Source organism: Mirounga angustirostris, unplaced genomic scaffold (genome assembly GCF_029215605.1).
Source record: "Mirounga angustirostris isolate CCGP_5_RB_7025 unplaced genomic scaffold, mMirAng1.0.hap1 SCAF_2, whole genome shotgun sequence".
NCBI lineage: Eukaryota > Metazoa > Chordata > Mammalia > Carnivora > Phocidae > Mirounga > Mirounga angustirostris.
In genome coordinates this window covers 158466353-158491448 of record NW_026991710.1, presented here as the reverse complement: position 1 = coordinate 158491448, position 25096 = coordinate 158466353, and the positions used below count along the sequence as shown (strand labels likewise).

At 44.9% G+C, this 25096-nt stretch overlaps 1 protein-coding gene across 1 annotated transcript in view; it reads right to left on the bottom strand.

Moving 5' to 3' along the window:
* PEBP4 (phosphatidylethanolamine binding protein 4) overlaps positions 1-24648 on the bottom strand; it is a 246464-nt gene extending 221816 nt beyond the window's left edge. Inside the window, exon 1 of the mRNA XM_045880019.1 lies at positions 24566-24648. The gene's annotated coding sequence lies outside the window, so the exon portion shown is untranslated. The remainder of the gene's footprint in view (positions 1-24565) is intronic.
* Positions 24649-25096: the final 448 nt, after the last annotated feature.

Sequence of the window (25096 nt, the reverse complement as noted above, 5' to 3'; positions counted from 1 at the left end):
CTCGGTTACTCAAGAAGCTACAAGTTTGAAATGCGTCAATGCCGTGAGCCTAAAGATGCATTTCTGGGATAGACCTGGAGTTGGGGAGGCCAGCATCACACCCACCTTGTAGCCATATTGTCTAGCAGCGAGTGGGGCATGGTAAACCTTTGTGTGTGGCTTGGATGGAGGATCCAAGCCAGGCTAGCTGTCCCCAGGTCTCCATATGAAGATGATGGGGACCCTGCCAGGCTTCTAGGTTTAGGGATCCATTGTTCGCCCTCTCTGAACTAGTTGGGGTGGGGGGTGGAGGTGGGAGAGAGGGTGTCAGGGCCACTGATACATGCTTCCTTGTTCTCCTCCCTGTTTGCATCCTGCCCTAACAGATTCTCCCTCCACCTCTCACTCCAGGCACAGCTTCATCCAACGGCATCCTGGGACCTTATATCATCTTTCTAGAGCAGAATTAAATCAAGGATCTCCTACCAAGAAAATAATTTGATCTCAGGATCAAATTAGTCCAGAATTCTGGTTATTAGATACTGGCTGTCCCTGACTCTTCAGGTCTTAGGTACTTGCCTGCAGGGGCCGCCAAGAGTGGGTAGCCCATCCCAACTCTGTCTTGACCCATGATAACCTCGCAGCTAGAAGGTAGTATCAGGTCTTGGCTCCCTGCCTTTTGGCCTGTTTGTGGCCATGGAGACCAGGGACTCAATGGTTTTGTTTTTGTCCTTCCTCATGGGGTTTTGTGAGATATCACTGCAATGATTCTTACAAAGTGCTCAAAGGTGGCATGCAGGAGAATGGGGTACATGGTAGGGATTCCCTAAGATGCACCTGTCTTTGGAAGTCACCTTTGAGAGATCAACCTCTAGTCTGCTTCTTCAGTCTCCCCGCTGATACTGTAAGTTATTTTCCACACTGACATGGTTTCCTTTCTGCTTACCCCAGTTAGAAGGACTGTATTTCTGCAACTGAACCCTCACAGATGCAGGTCAAAGAGAGAAATGCCCAATAATGTAGGATAAGGAAAGGTAGGGGCCTGGGTGACTCAGTCAGTTAAGTGTCCAGCTCTTGATTTCGGCTCAGATCATGATCTCAGGGTCATGAGATCAAGCCCTGTGTCCGGCTCTGTGCTGGGCATGGAACCTGCTTAAGATTCTCTCTCTCCCTCTCCCTCTGCCCCTCACCCACCCCACATGCACACTCTCTCTCTTCCTCCCTCCCTCTCTAAAAAAAATGTAAGGAAAGGGACATAATCATGGATATTAAGGTATTTTAAATTATGAAAACATGTATAACATTATGCTAATCAATTTGAAAACACTGATAAAACTGATCACTTTTCAGAATATATGAAGGTATTCAAATTTACAAAAAATAAAAAATGCAAAGGAACAAATAATAATAGAAAATTGAAAATTTTATCAAAAAATTACCTTCTGGACACATACTGGACCCAGGTGATTTTATGAGATAATGATTTCTAAAATAGCAGGATATTTTATTTAACATCAATTGATGATTTTTTTTTTTATTATTGAAAGTAACTCCTGGTTTCTCCTATTTTCCCAGAGCTCGTCATCCATCCTTAACTCAGAGGCATTCACTGCTTTACAGATAAGGCAGGGAGGGTGGAACAAGAAAGTGGTTGCTCAGTTTTGAGTTTCAAGGCACGTTTTGCCTTATTGGAGAGACAGAGGCTGAATGCCAAAAACACTTGATTTTCAAGAGCCAGATTTTTGAGAAAGAAGTTATTTTTATTTTGTTTTGTATTTAAAAAAAAAACTTTACAAATCAATGACTAAAGACAAAGTCGTGGAGGGCAGAGTTTAGGATCACAAAAGGACAGATTTCTCACTGGAGATTTGAAGGTGGTGTTCATAGACACCAAATAAAGAGTCTCTGAAGATGCTCAACACCCTGGCTTTCTCCTGGTTGAAACGGAGGGGCAGGCTAAGAGAAACCCTGACTAGTTTGAAAGGAGTACAAGAGCAAAGAGGCCCACAGGCTGGCTTTCCATGGCCCAGCAAGTTTTGGAGGACACAGAACAAACATGGTAAACTCAAAATGGTTGAGAGAGGCATCTGGGCGGATGGCAGGTGGGGATTTGTTCCCTATACCCTGGACAGTTGAGGGAACGCAGACAAGCCCTAGGGATCCATGGAAGTAGTGAGTGAGCAGGTAAAGAAACCTGGAGAGTGGTGTCGGGACAAGGGGGACGCAGTGTTGGTGGACTCACAGCCAAGCAGGCCCTGGACCTGAGCCGGGTACACCTGCGGTAGATGCCTGCACATGGCAACAGGAACCAGACAGAAGGTGCAGCAGCACCAAATAACTCATCTCATGCTAGAAAGATAAGTAAGCCTCTTAGAATTCAAATCACCATGGGGAAGGGAGAAGAAGGGGGGGAGGGGGAGTTGGATTTCAGTTTATACTCTAAATTGATGTTTCAATACAAAAGTAGCTAAAAATGGGGCCCCTGGGGGGTGCAGTTGGTTGAGTATCCAGCTCTTGGTTTCCACTCAGGTTGTGATCTCAGGGTCATGAGATCGAGCCCTGAGTCAGGCCCTGCGCTCAGTGCAGAGTCTACCTGAGATTCTCTCTCCCTTTCCCTCTGCCTCTCCCTCTGCTCCTCCTGCTCGTGCGTGCTCCTCTCGCTCTCACTCTCTCTCAAATAAATAAAGAAATCTTTTTTAAAAAAACAAAAGCAAAGTGGCTAAAATTTATGAGTAAGTTTTCTCCCATGAGCAGAAATGGAGTGTCTTCAACTAAGTATCTGTCTTGAGAAATGACAGTTATATATCTGTATCTCTGAACCTGTGTAAAATTTGTACCTGCTATAAAAACTTAATGACTACAGATATTTCCCAAGTCAAAAAAAAATGTTCACCATTAGGGAAATGTATAGGAAGTTTCCCAGTACATTTTATAAAACTAGCACAAGTGTGACAGTAAAACCTAACAAAGTCCAAAAGAGAGTAATTGCCAATATTTCTTGCAAATAGAAAAGCAAAAATGCCAAGCATACTGGCAAGCCAAATCCAACAATACAAATAGCTGACCGTAACAAAGTTGGCTTCATCCTGGAAATGTAGGATGATTGAATATTAATACATCTATTAATGGAATTATCCCTTTAAAAATTATCATCTCAATTCCAAAAAACCATTTGAAAATGTCCACTGTCCATTCTTAACAGAATGATACCCCTTGTTCATGGATTAGAAGACTTGATATTGCTAAGATGTCTTCTTAGAAATTAAAAAACTTTTGTGTATTGGGCAGCTGGGTGACTCAGTTGGTTGTGTCTGCCTTCGGCTCAGATCATGATCCTGGAGTCCCTGGATCGAGTCCTCTGTCCGGCTCCCTGCTTAGCAGGGAGTTTGCTTCTTCCTCTGACCCTCCCTTCTCTCATGCTTTCTCTCTCAAAAAAAATAAATAAAATCTTAAAAAAAAAAAAAACCCTTCTGTGCATCAAAGGAAACTATCAACAGAATAGAAAGCACTCACAAAATGGGAGAAACTATTTGCAAATCACATATCTGATAAGGGATTAGTATCCAGAAAATATAAAGAACTCCTAAGATTTAACAACAACAAAAAACAAACAACCCAATTAAAAAATGGGCAAAGGACTTGAATAGACATTTCTCCAGATATATAAATGGCGAATAAGCACATGAAAAGTTGTTCAACATCACTAGTTCATTAGAGACATGCAGATCAAAACTACAAAGAGATACCATCTCACACCCATTAGGAAGTTACTACCAAAAAAATAGAAGGTAACAAGTTGGTGAGGATGTGGAGAAATTGGAACCCCTGTGCACTGCTGATGGAAATGTAAAATGGTGCGGCCAGTATGGGAAACAGTATGGAGGGTCTTCAAAAAATTAAAAATAGAACTATCATATGATAAATCAATTCCACTTCTGGGTATATATCTTTTTGGGGAGGGTAGTGAGAAGACATGATTGGGTGGCAAGATGGGTGAAATAAGTGATGGGGATTAAGGAGGGCACTTGTCATGATGAGCACCAGGTGATGTATGGAATTATTGAATCACTGTACCTGAAGCTAATACAACACTGCATGTTAAAAGAGAGAGAGAGAAGACATGACTGCCAGTTGATCTGTAAACGGGACCAGGACAATTGGAGGCTCTCACCCGTCTCCCCTGTCCTTGGAATGTGTGTTCCACTTGCCTTCTCTGCTGCCAGAAACTGCCTCAAGGACACAACCTCAAGACAGACATGTGGTGCTGAGACTATCTGGACAGGGTACATGACTAAACCCAGTTAAGTCCTCTATACAAACATAAAATTCTGGCAGGCAGGTGTAGAGATCGATTCATCTTGCAGCTGTCCAAGACAAGCCTCATAAGTAAGTTCCCTTGCCACCTACCAACCTAGAGTATCTAGAGTGGTCTGCCTCTTTCTCTGGGCTCTCCTTGCCCTCCCTGTACTAGGGCTGGTTTCAGATTATACCCAGAAAGCTCCCGAGAACATTGCAAGCCAACAATACTCAAAAGAGTTGAAAGCAGGACCTTGAAGAGATGTTTGCACGCTCATGTTCAACAGCAGCATTATTCACAACAGCCCCAAAGAGGAAGCAACCCAAGTGTCCATCAACAGAGGAATGGATGGACAAAATATAAATGATATATTATATATCTATGATGGGATATTATTCAGCCTTTAAAAGGAAAGAAATTCTGGCACATGCTATAAAATGAATGAACTTTGAAAACATTCTGCAAAGTGAAATAAGCCAGTCACCAAAGGATAAATACTTTATGATTCCACTCATATGAGGTACTCCAAATAAGTACTCACATTCATTGAGACAGAAAGTACAATGGTGGTTGCCAGGGGCTGAGGGGAGGGAAAACTAGACAGTGTTTAAAGGGTATGGAGTTTCAGTTTTACAAGAGGAAAAATATTCTGAATTGGATGCTGGTGATGGTTGCACAACAATGTGAACATACTTTATGCCACAGAAATGTGTATTTCAAAATGGTTAAAGTGGTAAATTGAATGATATGTATATTTTACCATAATTTAAATAATTAAAAAAAAAGCCAACAACATCTATAAAAGACCACAATTATATCTAAGTCAGTCTTCAGCAGGAAGCTCTTTCTAAACATATAAAAATAACCAACACCACAGGAATACAATTATAAGAGAACATTATGAAAAATTATATGCCAATAAACAGGGCAATCTGGAAGAAATGGACACATTCCTAGAAACATACAAGCCACCAAAGCTGAAACAGGAAGAAATAGAAAATTTGAACAGGGAACCTTAAGTCAGTTAAGTGTCTGCCTTTGGCTCAGGTCATGATCCCAGGGTCCTGGGATCAAGCCCCAGATCAGGCTCTCTGCTCAGCAGGGAGCCTGCTTCTCCCTCTCCCTCTGCCCCTCCCTCTCCCTCTGCCCCTCCCCCTCCACCTGTGCTCTCTCCCTCTCTCTCACTCGCTCTCTCTCTCAAATAAATAAATAAAATTTAAAAAAAAAAAGAAAATTTGATGGGACGCCTGGGTGACTCAGTCATTAAGCGTCTGCCTTCGGCTCGGGTCATGGTCCCAGGGTCCTGGGATCGAGCCCCACATCGGGCTCCCTGCTCCGCGGGAAGCCTGCTTCTCCCTCTCTCACTTCCCCTGCTTGTGTTCCCTCTCTCGCTGTCTCTCTCTCTCTGTCAAAATAAATAAATAAAATCTTTAAAAAAAGAAAAGAAAAGAAAAGAAAATTTGAACAGACTTATAACCAGTAAAGAAATTGAATCAGTAATCAAAAATCTCCCTACAAACAAAAGTCCAGGGCCAGATTTCCCAGGAGAATTCTAGCAGACATTTAAAAAAGAGTTAATACCTATTCTCAAATTGTTCCAAAAAACAGAAATGGAAGGAAAACTTCCAAACTCATTCTATGAGGCCAGCATTACCTTGATTCTAAAACCAGACAAAAACCCCACTAAAAAGGAGAATTACAGACCAATATCCCTGATGAACATGGATGCAAAAATTCTCAATAAGATACTAGCTAATAGGATCCAACAGTACATTAAAAGAATTATTCACCACGATCAAGTGGGATTTATTCCTAGGCTGCAGGGGTGGTTCAATATTCACAAATCAATCAACATGATACACCACATTAATAAAAGAAAGGATAAGAACCATATGATCCTCTCAATAGATGTAGAAAAGGCATTTGACAAAATACAGCATGCATTCTTTTTTTTTTAAAGATATATATTTTTAAAGATTTTATTTATTTATTTGAGACAGAGAGAATGAGAGACAGAGAGCATGAGAGGGAGGAGGGTCAGAGGGAGAAGCAGACCCCCCGCCGAGCAAGGAGCCCGATGCAGGACTCGATCCCGGGACTCCAGGATCATGACCTGAGCCGAAGGCAGTCGCTTAACCAACTGAGCCACCCAGGCGCCCCAGCATGCATTCTTGATAAAAACACTCAACAAAGTTGAGATAGAACATACCTCAACATCATAAAGTCCATTTATAAAAGACCCACAGCTAATATCATTCTTAATGGGGAAGGGAAACGCCTTGCTAAGATTAAAAGCAAAGAAAAAAACCAGAAGTAAGAAATGGATGTCTCTTAAGAGAGAAAACTCTGAAATTTTTGAATGCCCATACACAAGCATAAAATTATTAAATGCCAGTAAACAAGATGAAAGCCAAGCAACAAACTGGGAAATATTTACAACAAATGACAAAAGATTAATATTCTTAATACCTAAAGAGCCATTATAAATCAATATGAAAAAAGTATCATTGCCCTGAAAAATGAGTAAAGCTCACAAACAATTCAAAAAAGGAGGATGAATACATGACTGAAATCATGTTCCTGCTCACTAGCGACAAAGAACGCCAAGTTGAAACTAGGTATATTTTGATACATAATTAATATCAAAAGCCATAAAAATGTTTATACAGTTTAACCCGGAAATTCTACTAGGAATTTACCTAAGGAAAAGCCCATGTATTTGCAGCATTATTTATACCATAGAAGTCTAACAAGAGGGAATGATTTTTTTTTTTTAAACGATGGTATTTCATGTAGAAAAGAAACCATTAGAAATAATGTAAAAAAACTACTAAGTGTGGGGCTCCTGGGTGGCTCAGTCTGTTAAGCGTCTGCCTTCAGCTCAGGTTATCATCTCAGGGTCCTGGGATCGAGCCCTGCGTGGGGGGGGGGGGTGTCCCTGCTCAGCAGGGAGCCTGCTTTTCCCCTTCCCTCTGCTGTTCCCCACAGCTAATGCTTTCTTTCAAATAAATAAATAAAATCTTTTTAAAAAATTACTAAGTGCTATGGAAAGATGCACACAGCTATAGCAGGGTTCCAAGAGGACCTTGTTGGCACGCTCACATCAGGATAAATCAAGGAGGGATGAATAAAGGGGCTGCTTACAAAGGTGAGGGCAGGGTAGGGGGACACCTGAGGGGTGGAGAAGTAACTGGGGGCTAGTTACAACAAACTGTCACTAGACCTCAAGGGCTTCGGGGAGGGAGGGCGGGGACCACAGCAAGCTCAGTGAGGCGCTTAGGATGCAGGATTTGAGGACACATTCACCCTCAGGGCTGTGCAAGGCACAGTGAGTGCCTCCTTACATGTTTGCCCAGAGGCACCTGCCTCACCCCATGCTAGTCTGGCCCTGGGGGAGGGAGCTATTAAAGGAACCTAGAAGGAAGATCCTGCAGAAAAGTCTGTGCGGAGAGGAGCAGTGTGACCTTTTGCGGGGCGGGGTGGGGGGGTGGTGAGGCAGAGGCAGCTCAAGGTGACCCCACAGAGAGGCTGCCTGAGACAAATACCTGCTCTCACTTTCCTCCCATCCTATTTCCTGCAGGGTTTTCTTTCATCAGACTCATCTGGAAGCCAGAGGGCAAGGCTGCTTTACAATCAGCCTCTGGGACAGACCATGGGACAAAGAGTGGATCCAAGGGGCACAGAGACTTCCATAGAACGACACAAAGTGAAGCAAAACAAGCAGGTTCCAAAGCGAAATCTAAAATCCGATGCCTATTTTTACCTAAATTTTATTTAGTGGTATACCTGGGGTGTAACATCACATTATGGTTGATTTTTAAATAGTTTTTGCTTTACACGTATTCGCTAAATTTAATGGAATGAGTGTCATAAAAAGAAACAAAAAGAAATATTCCAAAAATCATATATAGGTTGTGGCCTTAAGAAGAAGAAGTAAAAAGCCTGGATGAAAAAAGTCGAAATATTTTCAGGGGTTGCTTTTGGATGATGAATGTTTATAGAGTGGTTATGTCTGGGGGCCAAGTGTTGTAGTTTTGTTTTTGTGTGTGTATCTTAATTCTATTCTTTCTTTGAAAATGTCCTAAAGTGAATGTATGTCTTGCTATCATAAATCCAGAAGCTATTCAATAAGTAGATTGGAGAGAGGAGAATAGATGTGTATAAGACAGAAAGGAGAGAGAAAAGAATCTCCGTAAATAGCTACCTGTCCTTCCTGTGAGTTGACACCCCAGGCTCACTTATGCTTATCTAATGTGTAAAATGATATGATTTCTCAAGCTCTTTTTGCTCCAAAATTCCTTTTAAAGAAGAAAACTATTCTTACCTAACAGACCTCTTAACCTGCGGTCATGGTCATGAGACAAGGCTGACCAATGCATGGCTTAAGTAAGTAGAGTAGAACTCGGAGGAGGAGCTGGGAGCGCCACCTCCCAGCAGGCCTGGGCATTACAGCCGAGCAGGGCCCTTTTCCAGGCTCCAGGACAGGCGGCCTCCTACCTGCCTTCTTGCAGAGGCTGCATGTTGACCTCCTCTTCCTTCCCTGACCACTTTAAAATCCAGCCCACTGTCTTCTACAGTCTCCTGTCTTCTAAAACTACAATGCTTGGGACGCCTGGGTTGGCTCAGTCAGTTAAGCGTCTGCCTTCGGCTCAGGTCATGATCCCAGGGTCCTGGGATTAAGTCCCACATCCGGCTCCCTGCTCCACGGGAAGCCTGCTTCTCCCTCTGCCTGCCGCTCCCCCAGCTTGTGTTCCCTCTCTCACTCTGACAAATAAATAAATAAAATCTTTACAAATAAATAAAACTACAACGCTTGCCCCCCCAGAAATAACCACTTGTAACTCTATAAACATTCATCACCCTAAAGCAACCCTTGTAAATATTTTGACTTTTTTCATCCAGGTTTTTTATTTCATCATCTTTTTTTTTAAAGATTTTATTTATTTATTCATGAGAGACAGAGAGAGAGAGAGAGAGGCAGAGGCAGAAAAGGTGAGGCAGACTCCCTGCAGAGCGGGGAGCTGATGCAGGACTCGATCCCAGGACCCTGAGATCATGACATGAGCTGAAGGCAGATGCTTAACTGACTGAGCCACCCAGGCGCCCCTTTATTTCATCTTCTTAAGGCCACAACCTATATATGATTTTTGGAATGTTTCTTTTTTTTCTTTTTATGACATTCATTCTATTAAATTTAGCAAATATATAAAAGCAAAAACTTGGATCTTGCCATCCTCGAGGTGAATTCAGCATTCATAAGTGTGAGCCATCCAACACTATGGCTTCTTGGTTCCTCGACTGTCTCACTTTTTCAGAGCTTAACCTCCGTTCTCTCTCCACCACCCACTCCGCAGGGCACGCTTTGAAGCTCCCCTTCAGCCAGAACTGTTGCACTTCGGCAATCTGCCCCCTTGCATCCCTCTTCAGCCCATCCTTCTGGCTCTCCCACTCAGCCACTTCTTCCCACTGCAGCTGTGCTTGGCCTCATGCAGTCCACCAGTCCTGTGCATGGCTGGTTTTCTGCTGTCATCATGTCCCTCCTTCCAGCCCAGGCTCCTCAATCTGCAACCACCAGCTCTGCGCCATCTTTTTTTTTTTTTTAAAGACTTACTTATTGGAGGGAGAGAGTGTGCATGCAGGGATGGAGCAGAGGGAGAGGGAGAGAAACTTAAGTAGACTCCCGCTGAGTGCAGAGCCTGACTCTGGGCTCCATCTCACAACCCTGAGATCATGACCTGAGCAGAAACCAAGAGTTGGACGCTCAACCGACTGAGCCATCCAGGCGCCCCAGCACTTAAACATTCTTAAACTTCTTCCACCTATAAAAGATCTCTTCTAGTAGTGGATGCCCTGAAGCATAACCCAGATGCCCCCTCTGGACGGAGGCATCCAATCTCTCAGCTGCTGAAAGTGTGGCTGCTGGAGGCTCACAGTCAATGCCCCCTCTGCGAATTGCCAAAGGGGGCTGCCTGGCCTCAGGTGACACCCATTCCCCTGGGGCAGGCCACACGCGATGACTGGTTCGTGCTGGGGTATTTGAAGGATACTCTGGAATTATTTTAGGGTAAGACATACAGTCACAGATGACAGTCACAAAGGAAGAAGTTTATACTCACAGATCCCTAGAAACGGGGCAAGGCACACCACGCAGGGGGCCACATGGGGAAGTGCAGGTTTCCATCAGGAGGCAGAGGGTGCAAGGGGAAAATAGGGAAATATGGTCCTGAGGGCGCAAGGGGAAAATAGGGGAAATATGGGAGTAAACTTTATGATAGCTTCAATGGGAAAGGCAACGCAAGGCAGGGTAACAGGTTTAAGATTGGCTAGTTTGAAACTGAGGGTTCTAGAGGGGAGGGGGGTGGGAGGATGGGTTAGCCTGGTGATGGGTATTAAAGAGGGCACATTCTGCATGGAGCACTGGGTGTTATATGCAAACAATGAATCATGGAACACTACATCAAAAACTAATGATGTAATGTGTGGTGATTAACATAACATAAAAATAAATAAAATAAAATAAAATGCTCAAAAAAAAAAAAGATTGGCTAGTTTGAATCATTTTATGGACTCTAGGATATAGGGGCTTTCCCTAGTCATCTGGTGTCTGATGCTGAGTTGATTAGGACAGGGTGGTAGTGTCCGTTGAGGGTCCGGACTCTGGATTGGTTGGTTTGCATATGAAAGTCATGCTCACAGGGGAGTCTCTCTAGGATCAGCAAGATGTTAAAACATCAGAAAACACAGCAAATAAAAAGGCATGGTTAATACAGGGGGTAAAGGCTCAACCCCCCCTTGCCCTGATTCCGGAACAACTCTGAAAGGCCACCCTGGCTCCACGGCTCCTGGAGGGCTCGGCCCAGGCCTTGGGGTCACTGCATCCACAGCCCAGCTCCCACCTCTGCTCCTCGTGCTGTACCGCCCAGGGACGCAACCCAAGATGGTCTCTCTCACCCCCACAGCCCCCCACGGCCCCCCACCTCTCTCTTCCCTTCACAGCCAAACTTCTTGGAGGCACAACCTCTGCTCACTGTCTCCACGTGTACAAATCCACGGCCACGGCTTCTGCTCCGTGGTTCTCAAACTTCAGCCTGAATCAGAGTCATGGGGAGGGCTTGTCAGCACGCAGACTGCAGGGCGGCACCTCCAGAGCATCTGAGGGAGTGGACCTGAGCTGCAGTCCCCAGTCTGTGCCTCTAACATGCCGCCGTGTTGGAGAAGCCCCCACAGCAGCAGTCCCCCAGTTCTCTCAGGAGGAAGTCCACACTTCCTAAGGCTCTTCAGGAGCTGGTGGCCATTTATTCTGTCAGCCTCGGCTCTCACCAGGCTTTCCTCACTGTCATCCAGTCACTGCCATAGTTGTGCTTTCTCCTGGAGATGCACTCGCCCTCGTGCCTCTGGGCCTTTGCACATGTCTTGTTTGCTGTGTCAGGTGCTTCCTCAACACCCTGACTTCTTTCCCCTGCCTGGCTAGCCCCCTTTTAGCTTCCTGTCTCTTTTCCAGTCACTTCTTCAGGGAAGTCTGGATCTTCTGCTGCCTCCTCTCAGAGGCAGCCCTCACTAAATTACGACCCAGTGACTGGAAAATGAATAATGGCAGAAGCGCTGCTCTTTCCTTATAGAAACCCCTCCTCTCGGCTGAGGCAAAAATGGAAAAGGCAAAGGAAGAGTCTGGTGGGGAGTGCTGGGCCACACTGGTGGCGCCCCAGGAGGACAGCAGGGTGGAGGAGGCACCACCCGCAGGAGGGGTGACACAGCAGGTGTTCTCTTCTTGCTTAAGCTTCCTCTATTCTTGAACTGACAAACACAGGCTGGTCCTGCTCTCCTCAGTCACCTGGGCCCACCACCTGGGGCAGATGAAACCCACCCCCTGCACCAGCTCTCCCAGGGAGCCACTCCCCACACCCCCCACACCCCGGTCTGGGGCCTCCAGCCAGCTCTGGTGGGAGTCATGTGATTACTTTGGTGCGCATGACAAGCTCCCCAGAGTGATGCTTTGAGGGGTGACCTTGTTGTCCAGGACAGAGGTCGCTCCTCGCGAGCCCGCTGATGTCTGTGAGGGTTGGGCTGCTTCCCTGGCTTGGGGGGGCGGGCAGGGGCGGTGGCAGGGGCACCCTCACTTTTCCTCCACAGATATTTGGCCCCAGTTTTCAGGTCTGGGTTATGTAACCCCTGAGGAGAACTATACTCCCCGGTCACCCACACCTTTTCCCTTTCACAGGCGCAGCTGCTTCTCAGAGAAGGTCTATTTTGGGAGCTGTTTTCATCTGACCTATATTAAGCACAGTCACAAGGCAGAGGCAAGTCGCAGGGTGCAGGGTGGCCTGCTTGCTCTTTGTGCTTTTTTAGTGTCACGGGTGAGAAAGCCAGACAAGCTAGTGCCTACAGCTCTGGAGCTGAGCCTCGGGTGGCCCGTGGAGCTCACCACGGCATCTGGCCACAGAAAGCTCTAGGCTGGGACAGCCCACCTGTAATAGTGCAGGCCCGGCTGCCCACCCCCCCATTCCGTAGTTCTGGTTTGTGTCCCCCTGAGGCCCCACTAAAGACAGCACTTCAGTCACTGCAGCACTAGTCAGGGAAACATTGAGGTTCCCTGCAGGCCCAGAATGTACCAGGCCCGGAAGAGTCCAGGCTGGGAGGAGTCCAGGCCTGTGAGGTGCCGCTGGTAGAGTTTTAATTGGCCGCCAAGCCCCTTGGTGGGGAATTGTCTTTCCCGGGTTAATAATTAAATCACATGACCAGCAGGGAGAGAGAAAGGGCTGCTGGGAGCCATCTGGCCCAGGTACTGAGCACAAACAGGTACTCCATGGAGTCGCCACCACTTTGAGGGCCTGAGGAGAAAATGACAACCGAAGTGGTTCACCCACTAAGTGTCCCGTTGGCCCCTCTGCAGTGGGAGCATCTCCTGCACCACTATTTTCTCCCTTGGGGCTCTTCTTGTCTTGCTAGAAGCAGAGGCCCAGTTCCAGGGTCTAAAGCTCTGCTCCACACTGCCCACCCCAAAAGCTGCATCTCCCGCACCTCCTTCCTCCTGAGGGTCAGGCCCACGTCTCCAAAGCAGAACTGCACGCTTCCTCCGCACTTGGATCAGCCCCCGCCCCAGGGAGGACAGTGCCGACAGCCGGGTCTTCCACGCGCCCCGCACCATGTCTGCCTTTGCAGGGCAGAATGGACACTGATGAGGACTTCTCGGGCCAGCTGGGGAGAGGCTGATGTCAGTCTCAGAACAGCCAGGAGAGAATCCTGGCTTTGTACTGTGCAGCAAACATCAGGGCTTCTGCTCCCACTCTTTGCGACCCAGTGAGTGAATGGCTCTCCTCGAGATGCTGAGTGTGTCCTGCACACCAAAGTGACCACATGATTCCCACCAGAGTTGGCTGGAAGGAGCGAAGGAAGTGGGGAGGCCATTCCCCTAGGAGAGCTGGTGGATGGCATTGGGGAGGAGGGAGAGGAACAGAGAGAGGCCTTGGCAGCTGACGTTAGCTGAGGTGTGAGCTAAGTGCACAAGTGGAAGGAACTTTGAAAACTTGAGTTTTGGGTCTTGAGGGACTGAGGATCGTGGAGAGAATGGGTAGCGCATTCTAGGCAGGGACACAGGTAGGGTAAGGCAAAGCACAGCCCTCACACGGGGCACGTGGGATGCTCTGAGAACACAGTGAGTAGGGGATTAGGAGAAAAGGGGAACCAGCCTGAGGAGGCTTAAATCCAAAGGTGTCCTTCCAGCTGGGTGGCCCCTTTCCTTCCTCTGATCTCTCTTCCTAATCCCTGGGGCATGACAAGTCCTGGCCACCCCAACACCCCGGGGGGCTCCTGGGGTGGGAGTGTGGAAGCAGTAAACATTCTCTGTGGGCTGAGGCAGAGGCAGTGGCAGGCAGAGGACTGCAAACTACCCAACGGGTCTCCCAGGGCAAGGCCTCTCTCTCCAAAGGCAGGCATGCTTGGGAGGTGGGGAAGCCGGGACAAAAGGACCAAAGGAAAGGACTCTGAAATCATAGCCAAATAGAAGCAATAGAGAGATTTGAGAAGAAAAATCCATTTTTGCTTCATTAAGGACTAAAGAAAAGGCAGTAGCATTCTCTACTCAATGAAATACCAAAAAGAAAAATAATGGGGGATGGGGGGGGATGAAATCCCAAGAGGGGATATTGTCATTTTCAGTTGGGGTAAATGCCAGAAGCATTGTTTCTGTCAATATGGCATAATCAGTAGAATACATTTTTTTTCCCAAGATAAAATACATATCAAGATGCAAGCATTCACTATTTGACTCAGTTTCCCATCTTTCAGCTAAGTTAGAAATGTCCTAGTGAGAAATAAAGACTCCTCGTGCACTGAGCACATGCTACTCAAAGGCAGGAAAATGACTTTCACCTCATAATACCAGCACTCAGCACTTCGCTCAATAAACATTTGCTGAAAGACCAAATGTGCAAAGGAAGAAGCTCCTTGACAAATACAGGTCACCTTCAGAACTGGTTAATTCCATCATGGTATTATCCATTGATGAAATTATTAGGCAGTTGTTAAAAAGGTATGGATTAAAAAAGTAGCTGTAAGTATTTGGGGACAATTCAGGAACTCGGAGTACCAACTGGGTAGTAGATGATATTAGAGAATTTTTTTTGTTTTTGTTTTTTGTTTTGTTTTTGTTTTTTTAAGTAGGCTCCACACCCAGTGTGGAGCCCAATGCTGGGCTTGAACTCACGACCCTGAGATCAAGATCTGAGCTGAGGTCAAGAGTCGGATATTTAACCGACTGAGCCACCCAGATGTCCTGATATCAGAGAATTTTTTTAGTTTACTTCAGGGTGACGATGGTTTTGTCGTTATTTATGTAGGAGAATGTCCTTTTTGAGGAAACACGTGTTGAAGTATTTCGGAGTAAGTGTCATAATGTCTATGTAGGGGCCAGGGACGGCTGGCCACCCTAGGATGGGCTGGTTTAACATGAAGATTATTTTGAGTTAAAAGCAATCAAAACCCAGCAGATTCAGGAAAAGCTCTTCACCTCCCCCTCAACTGCCTAAAAAGAATTTAGATAGAGGACCTGCTCCAGGAAGAGAGCTGTCACCATAGAGAACTACATTATGATGCGAGCCGGGTGTGGTAGACAGGGAGGAACCTAGCAAGGCCTGTTTGATCCAAGTCCTGTGGTCCCACTGTTTCTGAGGCCTGAGTGGTCCCCCTCCCCAACATTTGTTTATCAAACATTTACTCTTTTTCATCTTCCTGTGAATTGCCTTCCTCCCCTTTGAAGTCCCAGACCCCTACCCTTTCTTCTAAGTTCAGGATGACATATGTACCTCATTTTGTCTGCCCGTCTTTAGAATTCCGTGTCCGTGTGGATTCCCTGTGTATATGAAATAATGTCAATTTGATTTTTTTTTTTTTAAAGAGAGAGAGCATGCGCGTGTGTGCGCCCTCACGTGAGGTGAGGGAGGTGCAGAGGGAGAGAAAGAGAATCTTAAGCAGGCCCACACCCAACACAGAGCCCCAGGTGGGGCTTGATCTCAAGACCCTGAGATCATGACCCCTGAGATCCTGACCTGAGCTGAATTCAGAAGTCAGACGCTTAACCAACTGAGTCACCCAGGCATCCCGTCAATTTGATTCTTAGTCCAGCTGAAAGGACCTTGAAGATGTTGCTCCTCAACATCTCCAAGTTATTTTGAAAAATTTTGGCCAAAAAAAAAGCATGAAAAATGTTAACAAATTGTTAAGTCTAGGTAATGGGAATCAGTATTTATTGGACTATTTCTTTTCAATTTTTCTGGATGTTTGCAAACATGTACAGTAAAAAATTTAAAAATATTATGTATATCACACATGAGGCTAGAATCAAAAAAAATCTAAGATTGATAAATAAGGAAAAAATGTGTAAAAAGTGTATAATGTGGAAATAATAGAACTGAAAAGAATTGCCACTCTGATGTTGAAATTATGGAGGATATCTTTTACTTAACTACCTGTTATGTTTTTTTAATCTCTGAAAAGCATGTTTAAAAGCTATTTGAAATAAGCAATTCACTGTCTAACTTCCTATAGTCTTTATATATTGTCGTGATATATCCACATACATGTATACCTACTTTATTAGTCTTTTATGCACCAAGTTATTTAATGTACCAAGCTGCAACTTTGTGTTTGCTTTTATCACTGACCTATAGGATGCAATAAAACAATTAAAATACTGTTTGTACCTTAAGAAAAAAAACTACCCACATTTATTGCTGTAGTGACATTTTACAATTGAAGGAAAAGACCTAGCAAAACGTTTCCTTCCTTCTGGCCTACCTTTCTTCCCTCAACATTAATTAATTTGTTTATTATTTTGATGAATAATTACTTTTTTGGAAGGGCACCTGGGTGGCTCAGTCTGTGAAGCGTCTGACTTTGGCTCAGGTCATGATCTTGGGGTCCTGGGATCAAGCCCGGCGTTGGGCTCCCTGTTCTGCTCGGTGGGGTGTCTGTTTCTCCCTTTGCCTCTACCGACCCCTGCCCCCACTTGTGCTCTCTCTCTCTCTATCAAATGAGTAAGTAAAATCTTTTAAAAAATAATTACATTTTTTGCTTCTCTTCCCCCACCCCCTGTCAAAAGGTATTAACATACTTATTTCAAAAATCTGGAAAATATTAAAATATATAGAAAGAAAAATTTAAGACCCTTATTTTCAACATCCAGAGATAACCAGTTTACATTTGGTGATATTCTTTTCCTTCTGAGAGGTTTTGTGGTTATTTATGAAGTCCCAGACCCCTACCCTTTTTCCTGTATGGATTTTTCTCGATTAATTGAGATCATGCTGATAAACAACCACGTGTCTGTGTGAGAGGTGTGTGTGCACATGCCCATGTGATACACATTCCATCTTCCGAATATACCATCATTTATTTAAAACTTCCCCTGTTGTAGGGTACTCAGGGCTCTAGACTGCATGTTTTTCTCCCCCACAGCCCCAAATGCACATTTTGATACCTCATTCTCAATATGATGGTATTTGGAGGTGGGGCCTTTGGAAGGTGATTAGGTCATGAGGGTGGAGCCCTCATGAATGGGATGAGTGTCCTTATAAAAGAGACCCCAGAGAGATGCATTCCACCTTTGATCATGTGAGGCTACAGAGAGAAGACTGGTGTTTATAAACCAAAAAGGGGACTTTTACTAGATACTAAATATCCCAGCATGTTGATGTTGAACTTCCCAGCTTCCAGAACTGTGAGAAATATTTTCCTGTTGTTTCTAAGCCCCAGCTTATGGTATTCTGTTCTAACAGCCAAATGGACTAAGACAGTTTATTTTTTTTCCTTCATCCCCACCCCCCAAATTACTAGTGTTATGATCATCCTTCACATAAATCTTTTCCTGACTTCTGATTATTTCCTTAGATTTTGTTCTTAGAATTTTCTTGGGTCAAAGTATGTGTGTTCTTTCAAGCCCCTTCATATATATGTAAAAGATGGGAAAGAAACTTTTCCTCTGCCTCTTAGGTTAGTGACTGAGGCCTGCAAAGTAAACTAAAAAAGACAGAGTAACCCGGGAAAAAGGTTTTCTGGGGTACACATGGGAGCCAACAAATAAAGTAGCTGGCTTGTTAAATGGTTCAAGTTAAAGGCTTATCTACCTAACTTATTAGGGAAAAGGGAGGGAGGGAAAAAAGGCTTCTATAGGAAGAGTAAATGGTTTTTTTTAGGAAAGACAATGGATTTTCAGAACAATCTCTTTCAGAGATAAGAAAGTTTGTGATGATGTTTGTCTGTCAAGTATGAGTTGCCTTTCTGTCTCCTTCAGGGCCATAGAAATCCCCCAGAGATGAGATTTGGGGTAGGTTTTATTTGATCTATTTTGGGAATAGATCGTCCCTGAAGAAAGAACTTGTGACAGACTTACTTCCCAGAACTTGCTGCTTTTAGTTAGATAAGGGAAGCTCTGAGAAGCCTTCTTTCTGCAACCTTTGACTCTCAAACGTCTTCATACATTAAATAATCTTTTATTTAAAATAATCTTCATACCAACTTGGGGGCTCTGCATGGGTCCTCATATATTCCATCTGATTGTTTTTCAGAAATGTACTAATTTATACTTCCATCAAGTAGCGGGAGTTGAGTATCATCATTTAAAAAAAAATTCTTACTGATTCCACAGATTAAAAATTGATCTAATTTTCACTTTTTAAAAATAACTGAGGGGACGCCTGAGTGGCTCAGTCAGTTAAGCTTCTGCCTTTGGATCAGGTCATGATCCCAGCATCCTGGGATAGAGTCCCGCATCAGGCTCCCTGCTCAGTGGGGAGCCTGCTTTTCCCTCTGCATGCCGCTCCCCCTGCTTGTGCTTGTTCTCTCTGACAAGCAAATAAATAAAATCTTTAAAAAAAATAAAAATAAGTAAAAATAAAAATAACTGAGGTTAAGCCTTTTAAAAAATGTTCCCATATTTATTTCCTTTTAAAAAATGAATTGTATTTGCATGTTCTTTGCCTATTTTATTTGCTAAAAAACCTTTACTGGTAAATTAAAAGCCTTCAGGTTTTAAATGCCCAACTGTTACATTAGAATATTTTTGAGGACAAACAGTGAAAAAAGTTGTGTATTTATATTACCAGTGTGAAGAGAAATGAGAATTCATTTAATCGTCAAATTCTTTAATAATTCTGAAAAACAGAAGGGTCAGTTCATTTCATCAGGACAATTTTGATTGTTATCCTAGCTATCTTCAAAGTGAAAGTCTGAACTAATGTCCAATACCAAGTTTTTTTAAAAAACAAACTCTGTGGATATTTAAAATTAGAACTCCAAATTCCAAGGAATCCATTCTTCTAACAGCTTTGTGTGACGTCCCAAATACTTTCGAAATCCCAAATTACAACTTCCTGTTTCTGCTTGATTACATGAAGTGCATCTCATCCCATAGCTATGACCCCAAAACAACACCTAGCATTTGTCCAAATCTCCTAATTTTAATTTCCCTTTTAGCCATAGGTAATCAAAACACTAAAGTGCTCTAAGCTGCTTCTTTCAAGTGTAATACCTTATCTGCAGAGATTTAAGCAAAAAAAATTTGTTCAAACTTTTCCGATTTTAAACTACCTACTGATTTTCCTCTGAGATTTAGAAATGTCTTTTTCAGAATTCGACTACAGTATATATAAAAGGTCTGCTTGTGAGAATGTATGTTTTCCTTCCAATCTCATTTCCTATTGTAAAAGCTAATTGTCAGTGCCTGGCACGGTGTCTACCATAACTAGTTCAATAAATGTTGACTGGAGCTGATTCGACCACTGATAAGAAGCGAACCATCTTTTTAACTCTGGTTGTGCTGACAATTATTTTTAAACCTATGCTGAGCTGTATGATTGACTGAAAGAAAGAGATCTCATTCCCCAGCGGGAGCCTCTGGAGCTGCAGTGACCTCCCCACCCCCACCCTCTTCTTGACTTCCATGGAGCCTTGAGATGCTCTCCTCACTAGGGCAGGCCCTTCGAGATTGTTCCAAGTAGGCTGGTTTTGAGAGCTGAGTCTTTTGCCAGCCAGATTCATTTGAATTAGCCACTGTCCCTCCCAGGAATTCACAGCTGGAGCTGGTGCAGACTCCTTCTGTTGGGTGGGGACAGGAGGGAGGAAGGGGAGGTAGGATGAAAAGGGACAAAATGTAGGTACCTTCCGTGCAGCCCCTTTCTTCTCCTACCTGCCTCTGAAGCAACTCAAATCTGCTCTCCAGGGGTTGCAGAATGAGCAGTAGTCATACTCTGGCTGCCATGCTCTTACGAGAAAGTATTGGGTTCTCCGGAGGAGTTTAGGGCTCCAGAGGAGCCTAAGCTTGGCCCTGAGCCCAGTCAGCTGAGCTCCAGCTGCAGCAGCACCATGCTGCTCAGCCCAGGCAGCCCAAGATCTGCACCACTTCAAGCTCAGGTACAGCTGGCCCTTCTGCCCACTCTCCCAACCGAGTCCTGCCCACTGGGCTCTCAGAGGCCCCAGTCTATAAACGGTGATTTCAGAGGCTAAGCACTGAAGCCTGCCCAGGCATTTGTGTAGCAGAACTAGAAGAGAGAAGCCTTTCATTGCTCTCAGTGATGTCCGGCTCTGTCTTCTCACCATTTCGCTGAACCCATGTGCAGGAAAACCTAGAGGCTACTGGTTTGGGGCTCTTACCTCTATTCCCATCATGCAGCCCAAAGGAGGCCCTGGGCAAGATGGTAATGCTTGTTTTAAAATCTCTCCCCAGCCTCCTGGCCTTTCCACCTGATGGTGGAAGGCTCTGCTCCAGTATCTCCTTCCCAGCCGTCTACTGCCCCTTCCTGCCACTCCCTCATTCTCAAGTCTTTGTGATGTACCAAGGTAGAACTACCTCACAAGCTAGACTTCAGGTTCTGTGCAAACTCCAATCCATTGGTATAGGCGCCATCTTTCTTGCAAGGTACCTTCTGGTCTTGGTTTAGAAATAGTGAGTACCATGATTAGCTCGCTTGATTAGCTCTCCCTGCCTCCTCCGTGAGTGGGCACATAGACACCATGTAGACATGTTTGTACCAACATATAGACTATTTTGTTACCAACCCAGTGAAACAGAGTTCAAATAGTTTCTCTATAAAGGGCTGAAATGCTGAGACTGATAATTTGGCCATAGCAAAGCAGAGGTAAAATGTGGAGGGAAAATACTTGCTTTTGGCCATAGTAATCATAACCTATATTTTTATTTCCTACCCTAAGGAAAAAAGGTTTTTGGTAGGGGCATGACTTAGTTATCATTTAAATAACTCATTTCACAATGTTCTTCTGGAATTTGAGTGGGCCTGTTTGGAATTTTCTTGGGTTGTTAGCAGCCCCCTCATGATATGCTTATTCAGGGGTGTACAAGAGTCTCTTCCTGACCAAGGATACCCTGGAGACTCTCTACTGGCAGGGTGATGGCTGTGACCTTCAGTACAGAACTCTGCTCCTGAGTAACCACACTGGGTGTTTGGGAGGCACACGGAACAATTTCAGAGTAATGTGAAGCACCAGCTGTGAATTCCTGGCAGGGACAGTAGCTAATTCAGTGGCTAATTTATTTATCTTCTACTTCTAAATGTTCTACTATGAACATGTAAAATCAGAGAAAAAAAGATATAAAAAAGAAGATAATGCTATATGGCATATTATATACCAATTATGTATTTTAGATAGCTATATCGAGTGGTGGTAAAAATTTTAGTGGTTCTTAATTTTTCATATTTTTCTGCAACTATCAATATTTGTTAATGAAGGGGCACCTGGGTGGCTCAGTCATTAAGCATCTGCCTTTGGCTCAGGTCATGATCTCAGGGTCCTGGGATCGAGCCCCGCATTGGGCTCCTGTTCAGTGGGAAGCCTGCTTCTCCCTCTCCCACTCCCCCTGCTTGTGTTCCTTCTCTCGCTGTGTCTCTCTCTGTCAAATAAATAAATAAAATCTCTAAAAAATATATATTTGTTAATGTACATTTGTTAATTATAGAACCAGAGGAATATTTTTAAAATAAAGTACTGGGGCTTTTTTCTTAGCCAAAACCCCAGTTGATAAATATCAATTAAAGAGAAAGGTTTAAACAGGAAGGGCAAGCTTAACATGTTTGAGAAAAAATATAGAAAACTATATTTATCACCTTAGGCTAAGGAAGGGTTTCTTAAGACACAATATATGCTATCCTTGAAAGAAACCTTAATGAATTCAACTGCAATATAAGAACGTATGTTCATCAAAAGCCACCATAATGAAAGTCATATAACAAGCCACACTCCTGGAGAAAATATTTGCCACACATAGAATTGAAAAGCTAGAAATGTTTTTTGTATATTAAAATACATTAATACTTAAAAATATATATAATATATAATATTTTTCATATCATTGAAAAATGTTAGTTCCAGAACATGTAAATAACTCATACAAATTGCTGATGATAAGAAAATGCTGGTGTCCAGAAAATGGGCAAAGGACATGAACAGGCACCTCCAGAAGAAACACAAATGTACCAAAACGTTGGAAGATACCCACTCGACCTTGTTAGTAACCAGAGAAACACGGACTGTTACTGCTGAGATACCACGATGCACCCAGCAGAGAGGCCTAGGGGAGGTGAGAATCAGCAGCAGCTAGAACCCTTCTTCACTGGCCGCTTCGGAAAACCCTTCAGTGCAATCTTGTCAAGTTGAGCAGGCACTTACCCCATAACCCAGCAGTTCTATTTCTGGGTATTTACCCAGTGAGAAATGTTTGAACATGTGCACTTGGACGAGCACAAGAACATTCAAAGGAGCGGTTTTCATACTAGCAAAGACTAGCCAGCGGAATAATATGCCGCGGCCCTGGGAATCACACTGCCCTGCAGATGGAGGCACCATGGCCGCACACAGCAGAGTGGCCCCATCTTAGTAACACAAAGCTGAGAAAAGCCAAGTCCAGCAAGATGATGCACATACAGTATAATATCCTTTCTCAAAGCTTAAAAACAAGCAAACCTAAACAGTATATTATTTAGGGAGGCCCACACAATATGACAGAAAATATTCTAAATCTTCAGGGAAATGACAAACACCAGATGCCGACTAGGGGCCCCTGTGTCGAGAGGTTACACGTGGGAACGAGGAGCCCCGCGCGCATGGCTTCAACCGTGCAGTGTGTTGCTTGTGTTACACTTTTTAAGTCGAGTAAGGGGTTTGCAGTTGTTTGGGTCCTTATTATGTTTTATGACTTGGATATGTGTAATATTTTAGTGGACCATATATTATATCACCTAAAAATATTAATGACTACAGAAGGAAATACGTGGGATATCCAAAACCTGTAAGTGGAACTCCTTTGATTTGAACTCAGTCTGACTTGGGATTCTAAACTCTTAAACCTACCTGGTCATGATGTATTGCCTTATTAATAGTGCTTTTAGTTTGAAAAAAAAAATAAATCCCGATTATAATCATTGGTATGGGTATCGAGGTACAGACTCATTTCCTTAGCCCCACCCTTTACTTTTCAACATCTTCCAAAATGATCATTGTCCCCCCCAGTGTGGCTAAGAGAGAGAAGGCGAAGAGTGCCTGAAGCATGCTTCTCTAGCGCCCCCTACAGACCAGATTTACTGTAGCAGCGAGTGGGGTGTCCACCAGACCCCAGGGGGCTGGGGCGGTGACATCTTCACTCACAGGCCAACTCCCCTGAAACTGGCCGATGGTTCTTTTCACTGTGGTCATTCTTTGGGGTTAGACAAATGGGGGTGTGGGCTTTGTTTCCTGAATACACTGAGGGTGTCCCCCAGCCCTACCTCATGCATGCGCTCCCAGGGGTCAGCCGATCAGACTGGCACAGAGCCCTTTCCTTACTTAGCAGAGTTGCTGGAAGGGGCAGGTTTGGGACTATGAATCCTTGAGCCCCAGGCAGCTGGAGAAATAAGAGGTGGAGAACAATCTGGGGAAGGGATGGGAAAAGCAACCGGCTTCTGGAGGAGTGAGGATAGCACACAGAACTCAGTGCTACCGAAGCATGCACCAGGGTCCCAAGGGAGATAAGTGCTGTGAAGGCCATGGGGATCCTCTCCCTTCCCTGCTGGGGCGTCCGATGGGGACAAGTCGGGGTGATGGCAGAATGCATCCCAGCCCAGTGCACTGTCAGGTCCACTCCCCCTACCCCTCTCCACAGTCCCAGCCAGCACCAGCCCCTCACATCATATTCAAAATGGGGAGACAACAGAGTCCAAGCCACTGCAAGAGATACATAAGCTCCATCAACCGAGCACAAAGCCATTGTTCTTAGCGTTCAAAATGAGGGATATCAAACCTTTAAGACTCACAAAATGGCAAATTGAGGTCCAGAAATTGATTGCAAGAAGCACAGTGGCCAGTATAGGTTTTGAACTCCATTGCTCAATCGTCTCGAGAATCCTGGCTGGCCAGACCGGCATGTCAGACCGCTATAAGCTAATACCTTTCTTGTTGTTCATTTTCTACCTGAGTGCAAAGGAGCAGAAGCAGGAAGAAAGACTTCCTGTCCAGCAACACTCCCCAACTCCCATCTCGCTTCTCCAGCCTGGCTTCCCTCTGTATAGCCTCCAGCTCAGGTCGCCAAAATTAATCACCGGTGGGGTTGAAGCAACAGCGCTGTTCCCTGGCTCTAGGCCAGGCTCCCAGGATGTGCGTCAGAAAGAGCCAGTGAGTGAAATTCCAAAGCAATGTGAGTCACCAGGGAGGAGGAGAGGCCCGGACAGGAGTCAGAATGAGAGCCTGAGGGCAGACCAAAAAAAGGCCCTGGGGGGTCAGGGGCTGGGCCGAGATACCAAGAATGCTCACCTGTCCAAAGTTGGGAGTGGGGCCTCCCGTCCAAGTGGCTTATCTCTGGGCTCTGCACAGACCTGGACGGGGAGGCAACTGACCGGGAGGCCGGCCTGCTAGTCCCACCCCTGGATACAGTAACCATGACCCTTACCTGGCTCCCCATAGGCTGGGCTTTGGATCCCAGCCCTTAAATCCGTGTATTGTTTCCTCACGCATTCCCTCCCCTTGACCTGGCCCAGGACATTGCTTCCGGTCAGGGAACGGTGATAGGCCAGCTGGGCCCCAGGGGAAAGACAGCAGGTAAGCCTATGACCAATGCCCTGCCATTCTGAGACAACCGCCCCCCCCCCCCCCCCGCCCCCAGCCTTTTCTCTGTGCCTGGGGAAGAGAGAGGAGCTCCAGCTCTGGCGGCTCCACCTGTCCTCACCTGGTCCCTTCCAGAACTCAGGACAAGGAGCAGTTCTCAGAGTATGATCTCCTCCGAAGGAGGGAGATGGGGAAGCAGGGGGAGGTGGGTTAAGGAATCAGGGGTCTTACCCATCATGG